This window comes from Lissotriton helveticus, chromosome 9 (assembly GCF_964261635.1).
Source record: "Lissotriton helveticus chromosome 9, aLisHel1.1, whole genome shotgun sequence".
NCBI classification, from domain to species: Eukaryota; Metazoa; Chordata; class Amphibia; order Caudata; family Salamandridae; genus Lissotriton; species Lissotriton helveticus.
This window is the reverse complement of record NC_136070.1, coordinates 617,553,610-617,561,979: the sequence shown is the minus strand read 5'-3', so window position 1 is coordinate 617,561,979 and position 8,370 is coordinate 617,553,610. Positions and strand designations below refer to the sequence as shown.

General features: G+C 42.3%; 1 protein-coding gene across 1 annotated transcript in view; it reads left to right on the top strand.

Annotated features, from left to right (window-relative positions):
• The window catches only part of MAP3K10 (mitogen-activated protein kinase kinase kinase 10), a 232,858-nt gene extending 230,639 nt beyond the window's left edge, over positions 1-2,219 (top strand). The window contains exon 10 of the mRNA XM_078660666.1: positions 1-2,219. This exon is cut by the window's left edge and continues 1,245 nt beyond it. The gene's annotated coding sequence lies outside the window, so the exon portion shown is untranslated.
• Positions 2,220-8,370: the final 6,151 nt, after the last annotated feature.

The following is an 8,370-nucleotide window of genomic DNA, read 5'->3' as shown; positions in this document are numbered from 1 at the left end:
GGTACACAAGTTTCAAAACAAGTCATTTGTAGGCTGCTGGGTACTTGGATCCCTCAAGTTGGGGGGACTGCCCCATTTACATAGTCATTTAAATGCAGATGCCAATAATAACCTATTTATTACATTCAAACGTGAAACACGGACATTAATATTAATGTCTAAGCTATCAGTAATCAAAAAATTAAGCGGTTAATAAACGCTTTGGTCACCTATTAATCTAGAAACCATGCAAATGATATATCTAATCCAAAGCATTAACGGAGACCACGGCGTTAGTCCTACCTCTATGACATAAATATTCTCATAACAGACATACATCCTACCCTCACTGCCAGTTGCAGTGGAATTTTGATACCTCACTGTGAAATGGATCACTAAAAATCTTGTTGAAAAAGCATCAGTTTTCACATGTGAATCACTTATTAAAAAGCATCAGGCCATACATTCTAATGTGAGGTAGAATTAATTGTCAGAGTCACCAGGATTAGTTTATGAAACAAAGATAATCCGCAAACAGTCACATCAGGATTACTATACCGAACACTACTCATCTAAAACAGGTATCAAAATACAGTTACGAAGAACTGCTCATCAAGGCAAGGGTTGTCAATGTTAACAAAAAAAAATGATAATTTGCAAGCAAGGGGCATAGTCATCAATGTGCCTTTTTTAAGTGCTATTCTAGAAATAAATGTTCATTTCAACCTCTGGAAACCTACTCATCCTATCTATGGAGCAATAAGCATCTTTAAGCGGGACCATCAATGTTACTCTCTTAACTCTACCCATCTAAAACAGGGATAACAACATTAATCTTCACATCTCTAGTCATTTAGGAACAAGGAAAGTAACCTCCTTTTTGGATAACTTCTCATCTAGAAATAGAGATTGTATAATTCATATTTGCAGCACTGTTTAATCTAGTAGTCTGAATATCGAAATACATTCAGAATGCTATAGATTAGAATTGGATATCACCATTAATTTACTTCTGAACCACTGCCTAACTAATATCAGGAACTCCGATTTTAATCTGCAGAGCTCAGCTAATTAAAAACACCACGTCAAACTAAGTTCAAGAGCACTAATAATCTTGAAATAGGAACATTGACAATACCTTTTGCAGCACTAAAAATCATGAAACAGGGATCGCTATATTCTAAGAAGCAATACCAATGTAGATTCTTACTTCAATGTTAATGGATGAACCACTAATAATGCATCATAACCTATGTATCTAGAATCATCATTATAAATCCTCGAGCACATTAATGACGGAAAAACAGGAAAAAGGGATTATTCCATGGCGTGATATTAATATTGAAACCAGAATTTTTCTATTAATAATTTAACTGGAAACAGAGATAGTAAATTACAGTGTTTCTAGGAACAGTGACACGAGTATTGGCCATAGGTATAAAAGAAAGTCTGATACAAGGACCACAGTCATAACTTGCAAATCCAAAAACTGTTACAAATCTCTGTAGAGTACCATTAATGCATTGAGGTTGTCAATTGTAGCAGAACCATTATTCATTTGGAAACAGGGACATAAGGCGTAGAAAAGATGACTGATGGCAACACTACATTAAGCAAGAAGTAATTCAGTGTTTTAATATAGAATTTCATCTTGGATGTGAAAATATTTTCCTTTCTGTTCCTTAGGAAGGAAACTGTATTACCTGGCATTGTTTGTACAACAGATGAGTAACTTGACACATAGACCAAACATACATGTTCCACAAAATGTTAGAGCTGATAGTACAATGTTTGTTATATTGCAGTCATAGGGGACCCTCCTTCCCCAATTTTAAATACTTGACAGGTTATTCTGCCACAAGGCCTTTCAGGGAATCAACAGGGATGTCTTTGAAATAACATTTTTGGGTGCAAGGCATCCGGTACAAAGTAAACACAAAGGACCAAAATATAGGAGATTACTGAAAACAAGTCTTATTTTAATTGAGGAGTCCAGGTTGAATGACTCATGTTTGGGGGATAGGCTGTATTTATTATTTTAGTGGGACTGATATTTAAGACCCCCAACATTGGTTGTTCAGCGTTCAAAGAATAATTGTGAATTCTGCACAGGATGCTGTTTTGTTCAAAGTCCCTTCAGTGTTTTATTTTTTTAAGTTTTATTTAAGTACCCAGAATGAAGGAGCTGTTTTTATTTTATCTGCTCACTGATCTGAGGAATAAACATGCTTTATCCCTTTTTGTGTCTGCTTTCTTTTTCTTGAGCTAATTTGCATTTCCTTTTTCTCTTTCAGCTTATATACATTTATTTAGTTCAATATAAGCACTAACGTTGTTATTTACCTATTTGTTTCTAGAAAGTTTGATTACTTGGTTAAAATGAAAATATTATCAGATCCTGTTACCAAACACCACAAGAGCTATAATGTTTTAAGATCCCAAAGAGCTGCCCCAAAAGAGCATTAAATGGAGTACAGAGATACCCCTCCTACATGTATAGAGGTGGGATTGAGTGAACTGCCAGATCTATACTTTCTTTGTTCAGAGATCTCTGTCCCGACTTTGGAGTCTCCACACGCCTAAGCATATGTTTTAGTAGTAAATGTGGAAAGGACAGGCAGGTGTGGCTAGAAAATGAAGAATACTTACTACTAAAGGGAAAGAGTTAGGGTGGGGTTTAGGGAAGGACTTCCACCTGCATACAAAAGAGTAAGCCTATTCCTATTCACAAACTGCACTCCTAAAGTTACTACAGCCAAAAAGGACCCAAAACAATCATAAATGGAGTAAGTCCAGCACCACACAAGTGCAACCAATGGTACTGCAACACCTTCCCATAGAAAATAATGGTGCTGGAACTTAAAATAGAAAGTAATGTTAAATTAACTTACTTCGACTGTTTATGTGTGTGTGTGTATATATATATATATATATATATATATATATATATATATATATATATATATATATATATATATATATATATATATTATACATTTTTTCACTGAAAAAAACATAGGTTTCAGGGACGTTCTAGTTAGTTGGACATTTCACTCGTACAAAACCAGAGAAATTCGGCTGTTATAGTTAGTAGAGCTAACTATAACTCGGCCCGGCAATGCACTGCTGATGACGTCACATATTACATCACTCATGACATGGTCAGTGACATCACTGAGGACATTTCAAATTACATTTCTAAGGTTTTTTAAATGCTAATTTTTAAGTATAACGTCCCTGAAACCTATGTTTTTTTTTGTGAATTTCAAAGGTTTTTTAAATGCTAATTTCTAAATATAATGTTCGTTAAACCTATGATTTTTTTCAGTGATTTTAAATTATCATATTCTCAACCTTGTGAAAACTGCAGATATCACCAATTCTCCAGCGAAAGCTTCTGCAAAAAAATCGCCTCAAATGAGAGCGAGAACTAACGCTAATGATATGCAGACTAGGCGTTCCCATGCAAAAATAACACGAAAACACCACTTCCCGATATGTTCAACGACCAGCCAAATCTGCGATACGATCCAAAAACAGGCAAAAAGCCAGGTTAGCAGTAAGAATTTAACATCTGCCTTTTACTGGTGTAAAGCAGGACGATTACCTACAGTATGAAAGGGAGCCCAGCCCGGAGCCACATCTGAAGACCAACACATGTCATAGAGCTACTGATCATACATCTCCGACACCCAAGAAGTGCTGTGCTGGACAGACCTCACCATGTGTACATATACTGCTGGTGCTTGTAGTGTTGTGGACAGTGGATGCAACTATGTTACCTCAGGCAGTGGGGAAGATCTCTGTCATGTAGCTGTGTACCCCCCCTGTAAGCGGTACCGGAAGCGGAGTGGGCTGGTCCAAAGTACGCCACTCCAGCATAGGAGTGTGATTACATAGGCCGGGGCTCTGGGTGTTGTTCACTTCTGGGAAGGCCACGGTGTCTGCCAGAGCGGTGGCCCTCACCTTGCCACGAGGCCACCGCCGTGAACGCCGGCCTCCTCGACACAGGCCCCCTGCGAACCCAGCGGCACAGCACCGCAGAGTTATGTCTATACAGACTACTGTCTTCGATGTACACTGCGGACATCAGGGCTCACAATTCAGATCGAGTCGCGATTGCAGATGACGCAGTCCAGCAGGTAACAGACATTGCTACCAGTGCGGCCCGTCCGGACCACGCATCATCGCAGGCTGCGTACATGCTGAGTGCTTCAAGTGCCACTAACTCAGTGCACTACAAGTCATAACCACGTAGCCTTATTAAGGCACAATTCATTAGACAAAAGACATTGCTACCAGTGCAGCCCGCCGGGACCACGCATCATTGCAGGCTGCGCACACGCTAAATGCTTCTGGTGCCACTAACTGTGCAGCTCAACTCAACGCCACGTGGCTGTGGGCCCTTGCTGACCGCTGCCTCCGGCCTACACTTTGGTCATCAGCGCTCACAATTAAAATTGAGTCTTGATTCATTAATTACAGAGTCCAGTAGGCAACTAACTATAACGTCCCTAAAACCTACACGATATCCTTTTAGTATTCTTTCTTCAGAACTGGTTTTATATCCGGTATAGATTTAGTACGATGGCCAAATTCTTCTTGCAAGTCCAAAGGAACACTGAATGGCAGTCTACACTGCGGACAGCACAGAGCTCACAGTTCGAATTCAGTTTTGATTTATTAATTGCAGAGTGAACTGTACTCTATGTCCTCGGATTGTGTCAAAAGGAAGTGACAAAAAGCATTCCTCGATGTCTGTGCTGACTACTGCCTTCGATCTACACTCCCGACAGCAGGGCTCACAATTCAGATAGAGTTGCGATTGTAGATGACGTAGTCCAGTAGGCAACAAATAGAAAATGGGGCGACATCTCACCCCATCTCTGGGCGCACTGCGTTAATATATACCAATAATACGGCAAGTTAATCCAGGTTTGCTCAAAGTTTATTCAGTTCATCAAAAGTTGTATTCCCGATTTCCAAAGTTCATCCGTTGTCACATAGGGGACATCTTACACTGGTCACTGTAACCTTAAATGCTGCGAAAATGCCACATAACTCATCCCACCATTAACGTTTTCCCGCTAATCGTGGCCAAAACGCCACCACTAAGTTGATGCCCAAATCTACCTCCCTCATGTCTCTCACTTGTATTGCGCCTTTAAATCCCAAATATTAGTTATCATAAGTATACATACGAGCCTTCTCCGTTCCAATTAATATAAGAGCCACGTCTAATCCACCCACATGGTTACCTTCAAAAGAAGCTTCCAATCACTTCACGAGCGGTTCGCATACTAAGTTCTATCTGCAATCTGTATTTAAAGCACCTGAAGTTGTATCCCAGCCCTCCAGTGACGCCTCTCATTCTAGGTTCACCCTCTTCTCTTAACTCTGTTTCCCATCACTTTCAGTTTGAACTGTTACCATACTCCTACCCACGTTACCAATGTGAACTGTAATTCATCTGGATGTCAACACCCATCTCTTCCTGTGATAATCCTAGATATTTAACCAGCCATTATATGAACTAATACAATTCCTACATGTGGCTTCTTACATACTTGGTACCGGCTAAAAACTGCAATACTCAAACTCTCATAATACACTAATCATGACAGCATTAGGTGCCTAAATTCTCTTCATCCCAAATCAAATTAATCACGCTAACCCTAATCTTATGTATACAATCTTTTCTCGGCATCAGCCTGAACTTCCCCACCCACCTTGTTGATGATTATAATGTTAATACTGATGATAACTCAAGTGACATGCTCTATGTTAAAAGTTAAACTTCACAGTGTTGTAAAATCAATAAAAGCGTGCTTGCAAACATATTAGTTAGAATAACATAAACACCACAGTGCAAACATCACAATCTGTTACAGGCAATTCCAAAATGAGTAGTTCCAGAAATTGACTTCTGAGGCAATGTTCTTTACAAAAAGTCTCTCATGTGACATCGTCCTGGAATTCCATTCACGTTTATCAGTACAGCCCGCCCGGACCACGCATCATCACTGGCTGTACACACGATGAGTGCTTCGGTGCCACTAACTCTGTGCAGCTCAAGTCAATGCCACGAGGCTGTGGGCCCTTCCTGAACGCTGCATCCAGCCTACACTGCGGTCAGCAGGGCTCACAATTCAAGAGTAGTATGATGCAAATTGTATAAGAGACTATAATCGGTTAAGAAGACCAAATGCTACCAATCTGTGCAGCTCAAGTCAACGCCACGTGGCTGTGGGCCTTTGCTGACCGCTGCCTCTGGCCTACACTGTGGTCAGTCTTGATTCATTAATTCTAGAGTCCAGTAGGCCAGTAACTATAACGTTCCTGAAACCTACATATTTCGACAATGTAGTCCATACATATTTAATCATTTGTTCCATATGCCTACACTGCAGTCAGCAGAGCTCACAATTTGAATTCAGTCTTGATTTATTAATTGCGGAGAGAATTGTACTTGATGTCCTTGGATTTTATTAAGAGGAAGTGACAAAAAGCATTCCTCGATGTCTGTGCTGTCTACTGCCTTCGATCTACACTGCGGACAGCAGGGCTCACAATTCAGATAGAGTTGCGATTCCAGATGACGCAGTCCAGTAGGCAACAGACATTGCTACGAGTGCGGACCTCCCCGACCATGTATCATCGCTGTCTGTGCACACGCTGAATGCTTCTAATGCTCCTACCTCAGTGCACCACAACTCATCGACCCTTTATGATTGAATCTTTTGTGTATGATTTCAGATCTGTTGCCCCTACCTCAGTCCCACACAAGTGATGGACCCTTTACAATAGAATCTTTTGTGTATTATTTCACATCTGGTGCCCCTACATTATTGCAGCACAAGTCATAGACCCTTAATGATTGAATCTCTGTATGTGATCCGATAATTATCGTTGTACTTGTTGTCAGCACTAACCATTCCCTGAGGGCTGGCTTACACTCGCCCCACACGCATCCATCACAGACGTCACTGCACATGTGACCCTGGTAATAAAAAGGAGTCGAGCGCATGTACCCAGTTCCACTATCTATCTAACTGTGTCCATGTGTTCATTATGTATGCATGATGCTGCCCCTGGGCCCTTCCACATTGTGCTGTAGACAGTGCACGCAACCATGTTACCTCTGGCAGTGGGGAAAACTTTGGTTATGTAACTTTGTCTGGGTCATTGTATAAGTACATAGGTAGAGACTGGATCATTAGAGTACTGCAAGGAGAGTGTATGGTAAATTTATAAGTGCTTGGGGATTGGCGGAGTGATTGGATAAGTACATATGTTGGCGGAGCCTAACCCCGAGCACGAGCTTGGCTCTAATTGGCTGCCCTCCATGTGCCAAAAACTGAAATTTGGGCTTTGCATGGCCCTGTATTGCTACAGCTGCAACACTCCACTGAATGTGCAATAAAAATTCATATCCACACAGATATGTCATGTACACGATCTTTCATGTGTGGAAGTATGGATGAATGTAGGGTCAGTGATTCCCCCTACCTTCCATGTTGGCCATGTTTTGGGACTTGGGTCACAGGGTGACACATTGATGCTTGCGGCCCGCGTGGTGGCAACACTACAACAGACACTCGCATCAGTTGATTCCTCGTACAGCCCAGGGCAGAACCATTACTAGAGCTCCGGTGTCATTGTTCACAGCCTCATGCAGGACTGGCATACACCAGGCCAGCCCACTCCGCTTACGCTTACAAGGAGGAACAACAAAAACGCTACATGTCCCATGTCTTCCCTGAAGTGATCTGCTGATCACAGGTCTAGTTGTCAGCATGCCAAAGCCACTCCCTCACAGCTGGTTTACACCCACACCACACCCATGCAGCACAGGCGTCGCAGAACATGTGACCCTGCCAATAAAAAGGTCTGGGCGCACGTGCTGGAGGTCATCTCCATTCTCTCCCATGACTTGAAGTACGCAGAGTTGGTGGCAGCCGAGGCACTTTGCCCGCCACAGGCCTCCCGCCACATGGCGATTATTTGAGTTCCACTGAGTTATTGCCACCAGACCTGAGCGGGTGTGCAGCCTTCGATGATGTGTGGCCTCGATACACCATCCTGGCAATCAAGGCCCGATTTAAATTGAGCTTGGCTGGACCACGTGTATGCCAAAGGCAGCTGGTTGTACAGGCATGACTCCTCGGCGCGGTGCAGCAGGATTCGCTGGGGGCTTGTGCTGCGGAATCCAGCAACAGCTGAGGCAGTTGCTTCAGCACGTGGTGGGCCCTCTTGAAAACACGCCGGTGGCGGAAGGTGAGCAGAGAGGCTTGTTTGCTCTGCGACGGGCAGTCACCTCTGGGTGGTGGGAGTGGATGGTGTGCAGCAGCCTGGGTACGCAGGGGTAGGCAGACACCTCTGCCTCTGGGC